Here is a 21885-nt window from a genome sequence, read left to right as displayed (position 1 = left end):
TTTTTTTTCCCCCCCCCCCCCCCCCCCCCCGATAAGAAACATTAACATATTTAACATATGGTGAAAAAGCAAGTTGGGATTTAGGTACCCTTGTCAAAATACTTCATAGTACCAGAAAGTATTAATAAACAATCCTCCACACATTTGTCCCGTTTAAGACTCTCACTCCAGGAAAAATGCCTCAACTGTAAACAGCATATTTTCATTGCTTGCTGCAAATTGCAGACAAGGTAAAAAGGAAAATGATCTACGGTTTTCAAGTGGCTTATTTTGTAATTAAGAATTTCAGTCATTCACATAGAATACAAATATCTTTAAAATCCTCTTTGATACATGTATGCACAATAAGCGATCATTATATAATATCATTATTACAGAGATGTGAAATAGCATAGGTATGACCCACAAAATGAAGCACCATGTGTGGGGAGAATGAAACAAACAAACAAAAGTCCCCAACCCTTAGGACTTTGGGCTTAAATCCAGGAAATTAAATCCATTTGGGCTTAAATCCATTTGGGCTTAAATCCATTTGGGCTTAAATCCAGGAAATTAAATACATTTATTGTTATGACTATTACATGCCATTCCAAATTAGCAATGCAAAGGATTTTTTTTTTTTTTTTTTCCAAAGGATTCATTAATTAGATCACAATAATCCAGTGAATTAAGTATTCATTTTAAAGACCATTAAATGTAAGCATGGACAGCTTGAGTGACATACCCCAGGAGTGTACAATATAGAACTGAGGTACAAGAAAAACTCAGGCATCTTAGTTCCCTTGGAAACTAAGAGGAGAAACTTCAACTTTAATTTTGTGAAGAATACAGCAGGTAAAAAAGAGAAGGGATCTTGACCATCACTTGAAAGTGCAGTAAAGAATCAAAAGTTAGCGAGAGGCAATGAGAAGACCGAGCCTGGAAAAAATGGAAAGTAAATAACATGTTATATCTGTTAAATGTGATTTAGTTATTAACTGAAACAAGAACCTAATGTGAACTGGAGGTGGCACGGAATCATAAAGGGAAATTACATGCAATATTGAGATTATTTTGATTGTAGACATTTGCTAGATACCCACATGATCAGGAGAAGCAAAATGAGAATGAGATGATAATTGAAATGCAAAGCAAGCAGATGAAAAGATGACATAGGGGGCAATCAAGGGGAGATTTTGACAGCAGCTTGGGCAAGTGCTGGAATCCATTAAATTGAATTACAAAATGTCACCAGTGCAGCAGCCAGTCAGATTCAGTTTACAGTTGTTTGGCACAGTGGAGAGGTCATGTTTCATTAGGATTAGCCCTGTTTCTCTTTAACACAGTTCCCTGAATATCATGCAAGAAGCAATAGAGTTCCGATTTTCACAAGTTGACGGGTCTCTTGTATGAACCACTGTCATTTTAAATACTCATCTACAGCATAATTTTTTGTTGTAGCTGTGCTTGCAGCAATTTAACTGCATCTTCCACACTTACGCAAGCAAAAATAGTGTTAAAATTCCAAAAGTCTAAACCTAGATTATCACAGAGGTCTTTAAGAAACAGTACAGATTCTTATCTTGTTTACTTATACTTGCAGTCTTTCTCATTCTGTTCAGTTCTGGATCTTTGTGACCTTTGATTACTTGCTGCTCTCAAGAACTGTCATATAACTCTGGTCACTATCTTTACGCTTCCTCCTCAGAACCTTACATCTTCTGAAGATATACTTTAAAACAGTCTACCATTTAGCAACCAATAGCAAATCCAGTAGTCACAACACTAGTTTTGTTGTTGTTTTCTTTCACCCAAAAGAAAGAAAGGTAACAAACAGTACTTTTAGTACTCTTACTCTCTTACTCATCATTTGCCTTAGAGGCTGTAGCTTCCTCATGGCCACCTCTTTGCATGTAAGAGTGATGAATAAAACAGCACTACTGATTAACTTATCAGTTAAGTGCAGGTCCAGGTGTTTTATGAGCACAGAGTGTAATATGCACTGTGACAAGTATGAATGAAATGAATATGGTAAGTTTATTTCAAAATCATTTTATATGATCTGGACTTCAAAATGCAGCCATTTTTCCTCTTACATATATATTCTGCCAAATATCTGAGCCTCCAGACAGAAAAAAATATAGAATGCAGCACTAAGATACAAGTCTGAATTTTAGAAAGCACTGATCTCCCAAAAGCCCCGTAACTTAAGAATACTTAGACCCTCACAGTTTCAGATTTCATATTACTCAGGCTGGTAAAATAACACTTCTGTGAGTATTCTGGAGTTTAAAAAAGTTAACTATTTAATGGAATCATAGAATCATTTAGGTTGGAAAAGGCCTTCAAGGTCAAACTGTAAACCTGACCTACCCAAGTCCCATCACTTGTCCCTAAGTGCCACATCCATGTCTCTTAAATACCTCCAGGGATGGGGACTCCACCACATTCCTGGAAAGCCTCATTGTCTCCTCATGTACTATCACATCAAGTATTCTCCAAATGGCACATCATCTGGCTACAGAGGTGAAGAATGTGTCAAAGTGGTACACTGTCTTAGAGGAATTGACTTTGGTCTAGGGTTTCATCTTTCTGTCTGATTTCTTGAGTTTTTTTTTTTCCCATTCCTTCAAAGTTTTATCTGAACATATAATATGGATTGTAATTACAAAATTTCATTGTCTAATTCATTTGATATTTGAATTTATTATATGACACAATATATACAAGATAATATATTTGTTATTTGAACATATTACACACTGACATAAAAGAAATCAGGAAGTAAATTTAACAGAAGAAAAATCCCTCCTCATATTCTCTAGAAAGGTGACGGCAAATACTGCATGACTTATATTAAATCATAGTCACATCATGTAAGTATCAAATTTTACCTTTCTACAAACTTGGAAAAAAATCAGTGAATATACCTCATTTTATTTCCTCATTCCAAGACCACACTCTGATATTGAGGGATGTCTAGCAGCATTGGAAGCACCTTAGAATTTCCAATGGGAATAATTTATTGTGATATGCAATAACAAGAACATTTGAGATGGAGACAATTTGGGATCAGTTCCAGAGAGATGCTGAGAAAGAATTTAAGCATTCATTTTAGGTCTATATCCCTCAGTTGGTTTGACCCACTGTTCCCCAAATATGTGATGTCTTAGGAAACAAGACAGTGTTTAATGAGATGGAACAGTTATTCCCCAGGACAATAGTACTCTACAGAGTAACCTATGTATCATGTAAATCTTCAGTGGTTGTTTACCCAGCAGTATTTTATAGCGGCACATTTATATATGCTGATGTAAAAACATATTGACAGCACAAGGCCATGCAGATCTTAAACACTCGGAGTAATAGCAAAATATAATAATTAATGATTATTTTAAAAGTCTGAGATTAGCAAAATTAATCATACAGTAAAGAAAGACTTTACAGGTAGATAAGAAAAATTATATAGGGAAAGGGGATGAGATTGCATTGCCTTTAGCTGGTCTCTGTGATAGCTCATTGGGTTAGCTATTACCAATGAAGTCAAACCTAAGTATGTGCGTGTAGTAGCTGAAACATAAAAAGCAAGCAGGAAGCTCCTACTGGGAACATAGGAAGAAGAGGTCTTGGATTTCTCTGCATGAGGTTAGAGAAATGTTTGGAGATATGTTCCCCTGTGGAGTTCAACAGCAAAGTAACCATTAAACAGCCAAAAGCATGGCACCAGCAAAGGAGAAAGAGAAAAGGGACAAAGTCTCTACAGCAGCAGATGTGCTGTGCTAGTGACAAAAACTGGATCTAATGGTCATTACTCATAATTTTGAGCTGCACTGAGGTAGATTAGAAAAGTATTAAAAGTGACCACAAACCTTAAAATAAGGACCACTTGGATATTCTTTTGATAAAATGCAGAATAATTAAAATAAAGATGGAAAATTTATCTGTTCATACATGAGTGTAAAGAAAAAGAAAGAAAGGAAACCTTCGCCTGCTGCTGGCCAGTGTAAGTAAAAAAAAGATATAAAAAACAAGATTGACAAGAGGAGAAACTGCAGTCTCGTTTGTCCAGAGCTGATGGGGAAATAGGAGAATCACAAACTCTACACTGGAAAGCCAGTTTAACAACTTTCTTTCTGCATCTTACATAATTCCCACCAAAAATAAAACCCCCAACAAGCCATAAAACTTCTAGTGGAACAGGAGCCAGCTCCTCCTATAGAAACACTGTTTTGGCATGATTTTATAAAATGTGCATCTTTGTCAGTAAAATAGACTGCAAAGATCAACTTGGATCAAATACTAGGTAAGAAAGTGCTATCTTTATATCATCTCTTTGCCCTGAGGCTGTGTCCAATTGGATCTTACATCACAGATATCCATCTAATGTTTTCTTGTGTCTAGTTAACTTGAACTTCTTGACGAGCTTCATGTCTGGCTTCATGTTCCAGACATAAATCTCCTAGTAAAATAAATAATGCATGTTGCGTTTCTCCTAAGACTGATGGTGTTCCAAAAGAGAAAAGTGTATGACATATTTTCTTCAGAGAAAGGTGGCATCTGAGACCAGGAAGGGCACTGGATAAGTAATGTTTTCACTAACTACGGGCCATAAATCTCTTGGAGGTCATCCAAAGGTTTAAAAAGAAACCTGTCAGTGAGCAACATCTCAGTCCTGCAGAGCTGGGAATTAAGAGGGATTATTCTTACTTACTCCAATTTTTACACTTCCTAGAAAGCTTCAAATGATCCTTAATTGCTGGAAATCGTTCAGCTTCTTCAAAATGAGACAGGACAATAAGCACAGTTGTTTTCTGCTCTCCTGTCCTGGAGAAACTGGTTACTACTGACTAGTGGAGATAACTCAAAAATAGATGAGCTGAAAGGGCTCTTAACTTTCAGAAAGTTGGCTAAATGTATAATTAAAGCAAAAGATGCGAGGAGAAATGAAAAGGCAAGTAGACCATTGTTCCAAAGACATTTCTCTTGGCAACAGTGCCCTTCTCAGGAGGCTCCTGCCTCCTGTGTCCCCAGCCACTGTTTCCATTCTCTGAACACCCATTTGGTTGTGCTGATATAATTCCACTCACTCAACAGACCACCGGGGAACCAGGTTATAACATCCACATCAAAAGCAAGCCTCCCTGTAAAGGCAGATTATTTTTAAAACATTATTTTTAATCTATCTTTTTCATCATGCAACCCCATAAACGGTGGTATGGACAAGCAATGGAGACAGAATCAACTTAAGTACAATGAGCTACTGAAAAACTGCCTCAGGACAGAGCAGGAATAAAGCTAGGTGACACAAGGAGAAGGACTCTTTACCAACTATAAACACTGATCTGGAAGACAGAATGACAAGGTGTCAGTTAACCATGGTACCTATCTAGGGCAGAGGACAGGGTAAGTCAGCAACACGACAAACAAACAAACTAAAAAACCCAACACATAATTTGATGCAAATGAAATCAATGAAATGTTGACAGAATTGTTTCCAAGAAGAATGTTTTCAATGTTTTCCATGAGGTCTTTATAAGCACCAGATATGATGAGGCTATTGAAGCTTGCAAGGCAGAACTGCAAGACCAAGTCAATACACAAGCATTGATTAAATACAGAAGGAGGAGAGTAAGAGTAGATCAAAGGAGACAAAAAATATCTCTGCAGAGTTGAAGTAGGAAAAAATTGGAAGGTTAATCAATTATATCAATTCTGTTAAATTATATAAATAATTAGATAATAATAATAATAAAAACTATTGTAAATATTTACCAATTTATTTTGGAGGGAAATTCAAGGAGTATAAAACAAGAAAATGGCAAATGACAGCACAAAGTCAGGGCATCTGGAGTATTTAGCTCTTAACAGCTCTCCTCTTTATACTACCTACAGCCAGAGGAAGCAAAGGTCTAGGGAAGCATCTTCCTTTCTCAGACACACTGCTGAGCTCAACTCAACATTCCACTTCTCCTCCACGTACAGACCTCCAGCTATTTTTACTGGGAGTTCTGGGCACTGACTGACAGAGTTTAAACTTCCTAATAACAGCAAGAAAAAAGTGTGTACGTACTGCACCTAAAACACATTACTCTGTCCCTCTCTCTCTCAGGGGAAAAAAAAAAAAATTCTCAGCTGCAAAGACAAGCATTTAAAAATATCCCAGATTTTCTTTCTCTACAGTTACTTTTTAAAGTAATCCTGTGCAATGAATGAGGCAAGGTCTCAGTGGATGGAAGATATATATAGGAAGGAATAAGACATAATCACACACTTGAAGATAGTGACATAATATTTATGTGGATGTAAGCAGTTTATCATTCTATCCCTCCCATATTTACATTTTGCTGGAAATGGTTTTCTACCATAGCAATCCTTACATAGGAACTAAATTGTTTCTGAGGGAAGAAATTGCATGGCAAATCTCTACTTCATTTTTTTTCTAAGAAAATGAAGAAAGCAGAAAGCAGAAGTGTTAATGGCATGTGCATGAACATTTATTACAGTTGTCATAGGAGGTTAAAATCCTAAAGTCAAACAGTTCCAAATTATTTAACCTATTGATAAATTTTACAGTCCTCACAAGTTCAGATTCATTTTAAGTCTTATTATAACCAGTACATAAAAGGGTCAGCACCATTGTTTACTTATCCTCATTATCATTTCTTGTGTGCACTAAATTCATACCATGACCAGGGAATCTGGAGCCTCTTTAAGTAGAGAATGTAATGTATGAGAGTGAACTTGTCCTTTTCTTCTGCAGGGCACTAGAAATAACCACAGGATTCCTGGTATGACAGGGGGCATACGTACATCAATGGCTCTATAACCTCACCATGAATGGAAGGAATTTGACTTTTTTTTTTGTTTTGTGTGTGTGTGTGTGTTTCAAATATACATAACTGCTATAGCCAACAAATAGCTCTTCTGAGTTCTAAGTCAGTCCTTCCTCTCATTCCTTCCTCTCACTCCTCCTTCCTTCATTTCAGTTGTTGTCAGCACTCATAAATTTTATATTTTATCTGTAATAATGAGTAAATATCAACACACATACTTAAAATTGTATCAATACTAACAAGTTTCTGTCTGAGCTATTAAGAAAAGAGAATAATCAAGCACATACATTTTTATGTATCTAAATAGGCTAGCACCCTATTATTAAGTCAAACTTTCAGTCCCATCCTGTTGAAAATGAGAAACTGCCTTTTTATCAGGATTAAGAGGTTTCAAATCAGGCCCTAATTGTAGAAGTCTTTTGTTTTCTGAAAGTCTTTACTCTTTTCCTTTTTCTCTTTTTTGTTCTATGTTGACTCCTGAGATAAGGAATAACAAATAACTGGGAAAAAACTACAGGAACCCCACACTTAAATTTGCTTCTGGGACTAAATAACAGGGGATTATGAAGATGGTAATATAATTCTCTGATCTATGTGATCCATAGTTAAGTTTTCAAATGTTCCTTATTTGTAACCACTTGTGTAAACATTTTTTTTTAAGTGCCAAACTTTAAAATAGAGGAATGAATACATGATACCCCTAAGAGAACATAGAGAACAATGTATTGCTTTTATAGTATAGAATAACATAGTATAGAATAGTGTAGATTACTAAATTTCTTTTCAGGAAGTCACTTCTAAGCATGATGGAATAAAGACTTCCTGTTATTCCATTCACAGGACGACACAGCTTAGTTTTCACCCTGGAATTCTCACCAAATTCTACATTAGATTGTCCAATAGGAAATTGCTTGTTCACACACGGCTTAGGAAAATCTGAAAATTTGGCAAGAGAGACAAATAATGTCTAATATTCCTTCTTCATAATCCATAAATCAATGGAACTAAAAATAAATATATATTGGAATTTTTTATTTTTATTTTTTATTCCAGTTTATTGGAATAAACTGGAATTGAAAATGCATGCCAGCAAGTTCAAGTAAAACACATGTAATAGAAGATTACGTTTACATTTCCCTCACATCAGATTAAATCCCACGAAAATCAGATTTCACTCTTCACCTTCTAAAGCATTTCTCACATAGTGATTTTAATCAAACTGAAATAAAAAATAAAAAGAGGAAAAATGCATCTATTGCAAGCTGCTGTACTTCTGGTTTATTCAGATTTTCTTAATGATCTTCAGTTGTTACTTTAATCTCATCAGCCTGTTAACTGGGACAGTGGAAAGATCACTAGAAAAATATTTCTGGTGGCATCTTGTCTGAATTCATTCTAATTCTGTCTGAAACAGAATTAGAATAAAAGAATTCTGGGAATATTAAAAAAAAAAAAAATAGCAAGGAAGAAAAATTTCCCAAAACATGGAGTTCAGGAAAGGTGCAAGCTATCATTTGATCTTGGATTAATAATCAAGAGGTTCAGCTAGCAGAGCCTGACTGACATAGTAGAATATGCCAGGTACAGCAATGGTGTCATTGTTTTGACACAAATTCCTAAACCCAGCATGCACTTTCTAGATTTTTTTGTTCATTTTGTTCATTAGAATTTTGGTTTAAGCAAGTGAATAACTATTGATTTCCTTCTGTGACCATGTAGGATGCATAAGGTTTATAAACAGCTTGAATTTGATTTGTTATTGCTAACACTGATAAACCCAATTTTGTTTATGAGCCCCATTTTTCACTTTTATATTCTTTTTGTATCATGACAGTTGGAAATTCCATTATTAAATGGCCACCAATTCAGACTTAAATTACTTCTACTAAAAGAACACTGATCTTTCATGTTGGTCTTTTCAAATTTAACTTTTTCCTGCAGTAAAGGAATGGATTACAGTAGCTCACAGATCAGTCACTAGTGGATATTACTGACATTACCCATTACTGTGAAACCCAGCCACTAGTTGCAATGCTTTGTCTATATTTAGATGAGCCAAGGACATGAGAAATAAGAAGATCTGTTGCTTAGTGCTCCTAACATGCAGATTGTGTGATGCTGAAACTTTAGTATTCCTCACAAAACTAAACAGGACCACTTGTACAACTGGGCAATTTTGTCTACCTTAGCCATTTACCCCTTTCTATACAAAGTGCTACCTTATCTTTAAAAAAGTGCACAAGAGTGAACAGTAAATCATCACCATCTCTCTTTATTCTGCTTCTGTGACTTAAGCAGCCTTTTCTGTTTAGACAAGTTATCATGACTTCTAGTTGTGGTATCTTGGATTCTCAAAGAGCAGTAAAGACGTGATAATAAATTTAAACGGACTAAATGGAAAAAGACTCAGATTTCAAACACAACAGGATAGAGTCCTAAATCCTAACTTTCTTAATCCTCCACCTTTGTGTCTTATCTTCTTTATTTGTAAAACTGGAATAATGATCAAACAGGAGCTGCAAAGGTTAAAAAAAAAAAAAAAAAAAAAAAAAAAAACCTACTCACTTGTAGAATATACTGCTTCTAAACATGTTTTGCTAAAGAAACCCATTTCTGAGTGCAGTGTTCAGAGAAGTTGAGCACTTTTGTGCTGCTTGGTTATTTAATATACTAGGCAGTGTGCTACCATTTTCATTATGATGTACTGTATTTTTAAGTATTGATCAGAGGCTCACTGTGTTCAGAGAGGCACCTCTTCTTTCTTTGTGCATCTGAAGGAATTAATGACTGTGAAGCAGTCAAATACTCTTGTAATCAGCACACACACAAAAAAATCATAGATATAAATCAAGGGGATTAAATAAATACATTGCTTCCCTCATTTTGGCATACATCTCAATGTTGTAGAACACCCTTTTATTCTTTGCTTATATAGCTCTTTTCATAAGGTATCATAGTGCCATAATATACCAATGTTAGAAAACTACTGAAAATAACAATGTGATAGTATATAATAGTCTATTTGTCCAATATAAAGCACTGCTTTAATATATTAGAAATATATTCTCAATTTAGCTTTATTCACCTATGTTAGCTACTATATTTTATGCCATATAAAATCAGTTTTATCTGTACAGCTCACTTACTTTACAGAAAAAAATGCAGGGATTACCCCCCAAATAAATTTTGTTTTACTTAATTTAGTTCAAATATCTGTATAGCTGAAAAGAACAATTTACTGGATTAAAATAATCTTCAGCCCCAAAAGACAGAGCATATCCAGGTCTGCCTGGTGATGTGGGCTGCCTCTTTGCCATCTGCTCCTAAGGAGGAAGAACACGGGACTGTTCTGCCAGAGGGAATTCCTTTCCAGAGGCTGATATTTGGCAGCCACCGGATCCGTACTGATGCTTATGGAGCAGTAGGAAGCATTTCCAGCACCTGTGTCTCAAGGTACAGCTCCCTTTAATTTACCTGCATACATAATCTTTTGAATTTTTACCTACAGCAACAGAGGCAGTCCTGTTTCGCTCGAGTCATTTTTATCCCCAATACAAGACCGGTTTAAAAATAAAAAAAAGAAAGCTATACCTAGCAAAACTTGAGATTAAAGTTTTGCACAGTGCAAGCAAGCAGAGCATTGCAAGCCAAAGCAAAGCAAACAAACAAACAAAACAAATCGTTATTCTAATCAAAATGTTCTAATCAAAAATGTTCTAATCAAAATGTTCTAATCTATGCTTACAACTAGGTTTCATTCACATCCCTCATGCAAAATGTCTTTCAGTTTGTTTTTGCTCACCGGCTCTAAAGTCATGTTTTATAGAATCATGCCCGCTTCATGCAGCTCCACAAGAATAACTGTCTTCTCCAGCTACTTTGATACAGCTTTAAATGCCCTAGGGAGTTCTAGCTGCAGTCAGACACCTTGTGTATATAAATTGGTTTCATTTTGCTCTTTTAATAATCATATTGCTTAATGCAGGCAGTTCATGTGGTAATATTCAATTCTTGTTACAGTTATCAATACCTTCATAATAAACATTATTCCAGACATTGCATATAAATAAAAGCTGCTGTGCGTCTGACAGTTTCTTACAGAAACCTCACCTCCTACATATATACAAATGGTAAAAGAATAAGAAGTGCTTTGCCTGCTGCATCTGAGAATAAATCCTTTTCTTCCCCGCTCTCCTCCTTTTACGTGGTTTCTTTCATCACAAGACATTTAAAGTAGTTTGGAGCTAATTTTTTTCATCAATTGTATGTTGTTAAATAAATGGGTAATCTTTTGCAAATTCCCAAGATGTCAAGGGAATTTCACTGAGTATTCTTTATTTGGATCCATTTTTCTACCACCAGTTTCATTCTAGTGTATCCAAAGCAAAACTTCCACTAAAGCAAGTGTTAAAAATTGCAGGACAGGAACCTGGAACAGGACAGGAACTTGAATATTCTGAAGAAGGTACCTAAAACATTCAGTCTCCGAAAGAATAAATGCCCCATACTGTTCTCCTTCAGTATCAAATAACTGGTTTCCTGCCTCATGTCATAACAGAACTTGAGGAAATCGGGATAAGTAGCCACAATAGGTAAAAAATGAAATAATAATGGAGAAGTAACAATAAAAAAAGTGGTAAATTAACAAAATCAACAATGCTAGAGAGGGAGAAAAGAAAGAAGTAAATTGGGACACTGAATCCCTTGCATCCTGACACACTGAAGGGGTGAGCTTTTCTACCAGTTTTTAATGAAGGAGGAATTTCACACAGTGAGTTAAAACAAATAGAAGTCATCAGTTTTCCTACAAAACATACAAAATTCATTAAATACGGTGTTCTCAGCTGTGGGGAATACAACGTGTATAGCATTGAGTAACAGCAGTGAGGACTGCTTGGTAACTTGTCTCCTTTATACTTGATTTCTCAGATCACTCCAAAGATCCAATGGTCTGTTTTGGGGATGTCACAGTCTTTGGTTTCTGTAAAATATTAAAGAAATTGCTAAGTTCTCCTAACTCAATTTGTCTCAAGGGCTATCAACTTCGGTTCTGTCTAAGGGTTCTTTCTTCTTACATAAATCCCTGAAAGTCTCTTGGTAAAAAAATAAATATAAATAAATAAATGCAATGTAAAATAAATAAATAAAAATGAATAGAAACTTCACGGTTTTCATTTGTGGATACAAAGAATATATGTATATATATATATAATTACTTAGTTGAGTGTTCCCTTTGCCTGATAGCAATGGACACTGCCTACACAGTTTTGAATGGAAAACATCCATGTTTTGTGATTGCAGTCTCAATTGCCAGCTGTGTAGAGCTAGTTGTTGTCGCACAGGTCAGTATCTATAGCCATTCAAAACAAGTTTTTTTTTCTAAACATGTCTATATGAATTGTTACTAGGTGAAAAGAACTTCTGGTTTGATTTGAATATCTAATTTCTGCTGTTCCAAATGCTGGGACATGCCTCATTCTCAAATGCAATTTTTCATTGTGTGTAAGGACATTATTAATTCTGAAGCTGAATGTCCTTTCAATTAATTTGAAAGGCTTGAACTTCTCCACAAAACATAGAACAGAACTGGTTACTTAGCTGGTTACTTTGGAAAGAAAGAAGAAAAACAGCGCAAGCATTGACTACTACAGCTTTACTATAGACACCTTAGCAGAAACACAGCAATTCATAGAATGGCTTGGGTAAGAGGGGACCTTAAAGATCATTTAGTTCCAGCCCCAGTTTCCACAGGAAAAAAAAAAAAAAAAAAAAAAAAAAAAAAAAGTTAGAACCATTCAACTTAATATAGACCAAAAATAAGTACTTACAATAAAGAAACAGAAAAGTGAAATGCAAACACATCCGGAATAAGCTGAGCAGCCAAAGAAATGCAAGGAAAGAGCTCCATGTGCTGGAACAATGTGAAACATTTGAAGTTCCCATTAGGAACAAAATACGGTCAGAATTCAAGAATATATACTTAGTACTGATACCAGATCGCTATCATCAACACAAATGAAGACAAAATCCTCTTACCAAAAATATTGGTTATAAAATAAAATTACATTTTAACATCAAGATATCAAGCTATATTTAAACAATATTTTCATCTTTCCCTTTCTTGAGTCAAAGTCGCATTTACAACACTAGTTCACATGAAACACAATTAAAGCGGTGAATCAGAAACTGAAATATCAATCCACTAAGCACCCTGTTTCTTATTAAGTGTAGGGGCTGGAGAAGTTCAAAATTTTCTTACTACGTTGCAGATGAAGAGATCTCAGTGTCATCTCATCTAGCTTCAGTTTCTTTCCCTATTTCCCCTGAAGGGCTGTAACTTTTTCCCAGTGTAAAGTCTGGCACCCAAACCATTCTCTATGGCATTGAGGTCACCAAAGCATCAACAAAGGTACATTACAAAATTTCTGCTCATTTTATTGTTTAAAAAATGCAGCAAGAAAACATCAGAAACACGGCTTAGGACTGAAGCCAGATCCATTGGATCTCAGACTAGTTCTAACATAAGGAAGCTAGCTATTCTTCTGTTTACAGTAAATTACTTGCAACCAATTGACGAAATTTTTATCAAGACTACTGGACCCCTATAAAGAAAAAGCCCTACTAACTCATTTTTTCTACACAATAGAAAACCAAATTAGGTCTGGATAACTTAGACTAAATTGATTAGCAAGAACTTTGAGTAGAAGAGTTTTGAAAGGCAGAGTACAAAATCAAAATTATGACTTTTATATAAATACAGGAAGCAAGACCTCTCACTTTCTTATATCAACCATTTCTTCTGTCACACACTTTGATAACTTCTCCCAGAAATAAAGTACTTTCTATTCCTTATCGAGAGGAAGGCTTTTGACTCTCACTTTCTACCACAGCTATAGGTTATACAGAGACATAAATAACTCCAAGTAAGTTATGTGAGTGCAGATTGGCTGGTTTTCTGGCAGCTGCCAAGCCTGGTGAAGCATGGAAGCAATTTGTGAATTGAAGCAGTGCAATCTCTGAATGGTTTTAATTAATGGATGCCAAGGAGCTGGACAGAGTTCACCAGCAACAAAAAGGAAGGTATTTCCCAGAGACATTTGAAAACCTAGCCTAGTACTCAACCAGCCAAATCATCCATGCTCCTGAGCAAAGGAAAAAACTTTCCTAATTAAATGATGTTTCGTGCTTTTTGGTTGTCTCAAGAGATATAGGAATAGAACCTTATGAAAACTTTTGCATCAAAAATCCCATTTCATTTTTTACTGGTGTGATTTTCCATTGTTAATATTCTTACTCTCTGCATATGTTAAAGCACATTAATAAATGAAAGAAGTAAGTCAGCTTGTCAGGTATTTTGTAAAGTATCGTGGGACATGATTGGTTTAGGATGAGTGCACAAAATCTGTTTGTTCAGCAAACTTAATTACAGTTGAGGACCAGTAAATACATACATAGCATGGACATACTGAGAGTTAACTGGGCTCAGATGTACACAATATAGCTGAACTTTTGGGACAGCTGAGAAACTTAACGTTCACTGACTGGTACTTCCTGGCTGAACTCTCTCTCTTAACATGAAGTAAGAAGCATTACATTTATGCTGAGGGATAACAGATCTTTAGTTTGCTCATTCTCTTGGACTTCTGAAATGTTAGCAAGAAAAGCATCCATAGTTAAGGTTTGGGGAGAAAGAGAGTCTCCATAAACACAACAGTTAAGCCTCTAAGATAGGACCAAAATAAGCCAACCAAACATAATTATGTACAGTGAAAAATAAAGCTATTAAGCCTCCCTGTGAAACAACATTTAATTACTCAAAGTTGTGGCAGATATGCTGGCATTTTCATAAGTCCTATAACAAATTTTTTTTGGTAAGTTGATGTAAATTTTGCGTGTTCTCAAACAGGTCCAAGGGAAGGCAAGAAAAGCCCTGTAAGACAGAGCCTTCAATTTCTCACTCACACAAGGAAGGGAGTTGAAAGCCAGGGCTTTAAGAAAAAAATTCAGGAGACTTAGTATGAGCACTTCGACAGCATTAAAAGTATGTGCTCCCATTCCCTACCAGTTTTCTGCCATGTGCTACACATCCATGAACTTTAAGAGCAGACTGTGCAAGAGTATTCTAGCATGAATTACCTTTTCAGTAGGTTTACCGTCTTGGGAGGTGATGCTTCTCCTTGTTTTCCAAACTACCCCTGGACCTTCTCATCCTACCAGCACATTGGAGACGTTTCCACAAAGCTGCCTGGACCCCACCACAGCATCTACCCTGTGGAAGAAATAAATTTTGAAAATAAATGATGCATCAATTATATCTCCTAGAAACGCAATCATCTGAAGACATTGAGAGAGAAGTAATGTAGACTAACACATGATACAGAAGAGCTGTCATTACACTACCTGAGAAGGTAGGTGAGTTGCAAGATACGCTGTTCCTCCAGCATACCTGTATGAATAACATGACTCCTAAAGGTGCAATTAATTTTGGGAAGACTTAAAGACACAAATACAAGCACAGAGATTTCAAAGGCAGCAATTTGTTAATAATGTGAACACCTAACCTTGCATATGAAAACCTTGCCTGCTACTGCATTTTTACAAGCTTAACAGTAATTAGAAGAGTGTTTGTTACTGCTATATTTCTGTAATGTGTAGCTTCATCATACATGAAGGATATGGTGGTAAAATTGAGATCTTTCCACTGTCACTAACAGTAGCAAAACACATACTCCTTTTGAGGATGAGGTATACTTTCCAGCATTTGAAGCTTCCTTCATTTGGAGTCTTCGATGCAAATAGTGATAAAAATGAAAATGGGGCAAAAGTTTAAAAACTAATTACTCTGCAAAATTATTTTCAACTTATAGCCTGAACAGATTGGACATACCCTAGTTAAATCAATGAATAAATAAACATTAGAAATAATTATCATACATATAATTTCATAGCTTGTAAACACTAATAGGCAAGAGATACAAAACAGACCTTTTATTTAAAATCTTTTAAAATCACTGCTCATTTACTAAAGAAAAATAAATTCCACTGGCTCATGTTTATGACTAAAGACAACAGTAAATGGTGACTCCAGATAACCCATAAGTCACTGATTCTGTTTTTCAAAGACCTGACTGCTTTTTATTCCTTTGGCCTCGGCTGCCTAGCAACCTCCACAGAGCTTTCTTAGTCTATACTAATTCTGGACAGTTTTTATTTATATATTTATTTATGAGAATGTCTATAAGAAAGATACAGAAACAAAGAGATGTTTGTTTCTTGCTTCTAACACTGGATTCTAAACATATCACCTCAGTGGTTCAGCAAAGGACACAGTCCTTGGTTTTGCAATGAGAAGTACCTACCTCCTTGAAATTGGGAACTAAGCAAATCCCACTTTCCATGAGACAACAGCTGAGTCTCTGTAAGAAGCTCCTGTTGTAATGGGCACTGATATTTCTTGCTGTCCCTGTTGATTTGCTTCTTTGATACGCTTTTTCACCCTGAAATACTAGCTGTTTATGTAAGGCTCCTGCTTGCATGCAGCCTGGAGCTTTTACGTAAGATGAAGACAGTTTGTGCTGCTGTACTGAGTCACTAGCAGTTCCTGCATCATCCAAGCACTGGAAGAAAATGGAGATTAAAACTCATCTCCTGCTGTGTCTGTGACTCAAAGTGGGGTGGTTCGGAAGGAGATGGGACTACTTATAAGTAGTTTGAAACTGGATATGGAGCGTCTCTCCCTGAACAAGCCAGAAGCTTTCTTGGAAATGCCTATTTCCTCAGGGCTTTTTCCTTCATTGGTTTTTCAAAATTGAGGACTGCCCAAAAAATATACCAATGCTACATGAGAAAATACTTACTTTCTTACCAATTCAATTCATATACCACTTTACAAATACTGCTAGATCTATTCATCCCCTGATCAGCATATCCCTCTTCTCTAATACTCTAATGGGGGGAGGGTAGAAAAAAAGGTCAAAGATATTTCCTAATCTGCTCTTCAGAATAGTGGTCATATCTTGTGGTCACACGGCAGTGATATATGGCTTTTGTGTCTCATGGCTCATTACCAGCAGAGCTATATATAAATAAAAGATTTTTTTTTTAAAAAAAGCAGTATAAACAACTACCAAAGAAAAACCATCAGTTATAATTAAAAAAAAAAAAAAAAAAAAAAAGTGTCTGCATCAAACTATTTTAATTTGAGCTGTGACCGTGATGGTTGTAAGATTATGGAAGTACATGTAAATCTTGGTGTTTATCTGTACGTAGGCATCAATGTTCATTTACCCCAAACTTAATAGTACAAAATATGTATATTAAATCTGAGCTATATTAAAAGAAAATAAAAAAATATATTGAATCATAACAGTGTCCAACAAAACCAAAAACTAAATGGATGATAGAAAATGATTCAAAAATAACCGATTAGATAAAAAAGCTTCCTTTTTAGTTTTTTATGAACACTGAAAGCATTCATAGAAACAGATGTACAAATGGATTCACTAAGCAGGAGAAAGAGTTTTTCAATTCAAGGAATCACTACAGATAATTTACTAAGTTGCTTTACCTCTGTCATTCCATACAATGACATAAGTTTATCATAAGTTCCCTGAAAGTGTCTCAATTTGTACTCCTCAGAGTTACTATCATACAAAGGAAGTCTGACTACACAGTTAAGTAGCAGTTTATTGATAAGCAGTTTCCTCATACCTATGTTCACTTTTTACACTATAAGATCATTAAAGCAAAAACTGAGAGTCTGGGATTTCCCACTCTTGCAAAACATAATCATGGTTTCATGTGCTCTTCAGTGTTAAGCCAACCTTCCTGGAAATAAAGCTAATGAAGAGTATCAGAACCATACACTTGTGCATCTGTTTTCCCACTTTCAGCAAGCAATCTTCTTTTAGTAAGTCCAAGAATGTGTACATTGACAATAAAAGAGTTTTTCATGCAATTTTATAAAAAAAAATGTTATAATAGGTTTTACTAATGTTGTGGTTTAACACAGTGGGAAGCTCAGCACCACACAGATCTTTGCTCACTGACCCCTCCAGTGGGATGGGACAGAGAATTGGGGAAAAAAAAAAAAAAAAAAAAAAAAAGGTAAAAGGTTGTGGGTTGACATAAAGACAGTTCAATAGGACAGAAAACAAAAATAATGATGATGATAATAAAAATAAAAAAATATAAAAACAAATTATGCACAGTGCAACTGCTCACCACCCACTCACCAATGCCCAGCCCGTCCCCAAGCAGCAACCCTCACATCTTCCAGCCAGCCACCCCATATTTATTGTTCAGCACAACGCCGCATGGTGTGGGGCATCCCTTCAGCCAGTGTGGGCCAGCTGTCCTGGTTCTGTCCCCTCCCAGCTCCTTGTGCACCCCCAGCCTTGTTGCTGGCAGGGCAGTGCAAGAAGCTGGAAAGGCCTTGGCCCTCCCTGTGTGAGCACTGCTCTGCTCAGAAACAGCGGTGTGTTAGCAGCAACATTCTCATCCTCAATCCAAAGCACAGCACCATACCAGCTGCTAGGAGGAAAATTAGTGCTATCCTAGCTGAAACAATGAAGAAACTGGGAAATGTGCTAAAGCAGTCATGGGACAAAAACCTTTGGAAATACGCAAAAACTAGAGAAAGAGAAATCTCTCAAGACACATGGAAGAATAAGTTACAAGCAGTGTCTGTGAAGAATAAGTTACAAGCAGTGTCTGTAATGAGGTTTGAGTATGGAATCCCGTATATTTATACTGGCAAATCTCACCTGCCATGCACTTATGCTTAAAAAAGAGATACACTGAAAAGATTGATTTTGGCCATCTTCCTCCCTTCCTCTGCTCCTCAAAATGAAAAAGACAGCTGTAAAATGGCTTAGTTTTCTGGATATAGACTACTACAGCAAAATGCAGTGTTAAAAACGTTTGGAAAAAGGACATTATGAGAAAAATGAAGTTTTAGTAAGAAAAACATGAAAGGAAAACTATTGTTAATATACAATATAATCTTTGCTTAAATAACTCACCAAGAAAAACTGCAAGAAATCTTTTTAAAATACTCAATAGTATCAGCTCAATGCCCATCTCCTCATTCCAAGTGCTCTGGTTTTACTCCACACTTCTGCCAGTACAACAGATCAACATTTGGTCCTTTATCTTTAATGCTTTCTAAACATTTATTATGGCAATAAGTAACACCAGCTCATTGAAGTTATAATCAGGCTTTTGTAATTGTTCTCAAAGCAGTTATTTTTTATGAATTGCAATTGGATGAAAAAAGCTGCAGTAAAAAGAAGACTTATTAGAGAAAAAAAATAAACATGGTAGCATGTTCTGCCATGTTGACATAGTAAATAAAATACACAAGGAGAAGGGAACAAACATCTACTCAGTTCCTGCTATTTTTAATAAATATTAAACATTTGGCTATTCATATATATCACTAACAGTGTGGCATTCAACTGCCAAAAGAAAGGGGGCTATTTTAGATAATCTATGTTACTGTAGCTGCCCTGAGTTGTAATTCCAGAGGAGCACAGGTTCACTGTAGGCCCCATCTCTTATCTGCTTGCTCCTGTGGAAGTCTTGGATACTCTGGGACATCTGAAATAGCATTTGATGTTTTTATTTATGAATCAGAATCACTTGCAAGCAGTTAGCAAAATACATGTGAGCTCTTCATGTTAGGTAACAAGTGAGGGTAAAGGCAATAAAACAGGAAAAATGTAATGCGCTATGTCCACATAAGACTTTCAACAGTCCCAGAGGATACAGGGGCAGAATGCTACTCTGTACAGTTTCTTAAACAAAGAAATACACATTTATACACACTCTGTCTTACCAGTAAATATGAAGAAGTTAAGTTAAATCTCACCTCAGAATAACTGCTGATTCACTGTGCAGTAAAACTAGCTATTGGTATTTCCTTGCTGATTTGGAGAGGCATTCTCGCCAACTTCTGTTCCCCTAAATGGCTGACATATTTTGCTATTTCAGATCTCTATTTTATCTATATGCTTATCCAAATAGAACTTTTATACAGTAAAGAATTGGCCAATCTGCCACAATCTTTGATTATTAATGGTAAGGTCATAACTACATTCTTTTCCTGATCTTTAGGCTAGTAAAATCCTCAGTAAGGATTATTCTTCTGAATCAGACATATAATTTTTGTGTATACTGCACTTCTGATTCTTCTTCTTTCAAGAATGCCAGATGGAGCAAAACAAAGAATAGATGCAACACACTGGTACGCTGATATTTTTATACTTCTGCATTTGAGTTAAGCAGATGGAGATTAGGTAATTCTGCACAGATATTCACCAAAACAACTTGAGTTAAGGTATAAATACCATTTTCTAAAATCATATTCTGAGCTTTTCCGTGTGATCTGCTGCAGCAAAAAAAAAAAAAAAAAAAAAAATCACTCATATACTTGGATATGTTTTGAACATCTAATCAATAAACTAGTTAGTCTGTGTTGAACCAGTCTTCTAGACTATTGGTCTTATTCAGCCTAACTAATACAAATTTGTGAGTGGTTCATTTCAGAGCAAATGTGTAGTGTGAAAAACAGGTCTGGTGTCTTTTTAATCTGTGTGTGTGTGTGTGCCTTTATAAACTAAAATGGCATTAAAATTGCGTTTTTCCCCCTGCTAATATTCCCCCCATTTTAAGACCAGTTCTATTGATTAATAATAGTCTCCAGACACTCATCTGACAAATGACTGTTTAATTTATTTTTTACTATGAAAGATTTGACCTGGTTTATTCATCTAAAAATACACATTTTTGTGCTGTAGACACAAATATGCATTTGTGTTAGCTTTCATCCCTGCTGTGTTTGTACAACACAGTGTGACATTCACACACAGAAAGAGAAGAGATTGGAGTGAAGAACATTTGATAGTGTTGTCTAGCATTTTAAATACAGTGAAATAAAGAAATGAGTGCCAACGTCATCAACTGCTAAATTCAGTGTGGCTGAAATGAAACAAAGAGATTGGGACAGAAAGAAGAAAGTGAATCGCAGGTGAAAAATCAACTCTCTCATGTTCTATAAAAAGCAATAGGATGAGTGCTATTGAATTCTACTGAACTCTACCATTAGTTTCAGACTTAGATTTCCCCCTTCTGACTAGCACATCTGCTATATTTTCATCTTAGTAATAATTACAAGGAATTCTGCCATATCATTATGTAGGATCATCAAAGGAGTAGTTAAGGATCATTCGTTATCTACAAAAATGAAAGATGGCAGTCTTAAAAAGACCACCAGCCACAGAAAAATTCAGAAATAATTTTTACTAAGTTCCAGAACTATATTTTAATTATAAAAAGCCACAAGTTCATTTATTTAAAAAACATCTAAATAAATGTTTTTCAAAAATAAAATTGAAATTATTAGTAATTATTAATGATTATTATCAAATTATTTATTCATACAGTTTTAGAAATACTATCCTTCTGCTATTTCATATGCTATTTCTTATGATTTAGGAATCTTCCACTTACTTACTGCCCAGTTTAATGAGTTTTCAATCATTAATTTGACATGAATTTATGAAAATCAGCTTCAAAAACAAAGCACAGAAGCAAACTTCTTGGTAGGAGTTACAGGATGCCCCTCTTCACTATTTCAAGTGGACATTCCCCAGGTCAGAGTTTCAGGTATGTTAACAATGTAAAAGACCCACTCCATTATTTAATCTCTTTTCTGGTCTTTGTAACCTCAAGGTATTGCAGAAGAAGGTAATATCACTTGCTGGTGTTACACATGGGGAAAAAAATGTTCCCTGAGGTATCAAAGGAAAGATTTTTTCTAAGACAACTAGTTTTCAGCTGATGGATTTAATTCAGAAGGATACAAAGAATATGTCTTATATTAATGAAGAATAAAATTTGTCTTATCCTGCATATACATAGCTATGCATCGTTATACATGTGAGAATAATTCCAGGTAAGGGAAGTCATCTCAGAAATTCATAAGATTAAAAACAAGGGGGTAGTGACAAAGTGCATTCAATAGGTACTGAAAAGAAATAACTATTCATGCTTTTGCCAACTCAAAATAAAC

The 21885-nt window shown here is 35.5% G+C and overlaps 1 protein-coding gene across 6 annotated transcripts in view; it reads right to left on the bottom strand.

Moving 5' to 3' along the window:
- The window catches only part of LRRC4C (leucine rich repeat containing 4C), a 498815-nt gene that overhangs the window by 41562 nt on the left and 435368 nt on the right, over nucleotides 1-21885 (bottom strand). For 5 of the 6 annotated variants that reach the window (XM_035326556.1, XM_035326557.1, XM_035326555.1 and 2 more), the window contains one exon: nucleotides 14949-15081. The exons of the other annotated variant lie outside the window; for it this stretch is intronic. The gene's annotated coding sequence lies outside the window, so the exon portion shown is untranslated. The remainder of the gene's footprint in view (nucleotides 1-14948; nucleotides 15082-21885) is intronic. 6 annotated transcript variants of the gene reach the window in all.

This window comes from Oxyura jamaicensis, chromosome 5, assembly GCF_011077185.1.
Source record: "Oxyura jamaicensis isolate SHBP4307 breed ruddy duck chromosome 5, BPBGC_Ojam_1.0, whole genome shotgun sequence".
NCBI classification, from domain to species: domain Eukaryota; kingdom Metazoa; phylum Chordata; class Aves; order Anseriformes; family Anatidae; genus Oxyura; species Oxyura jamaicensis.
This window is presented reverse-complemented; position numbering and strand designations above follow the sequence as displayed.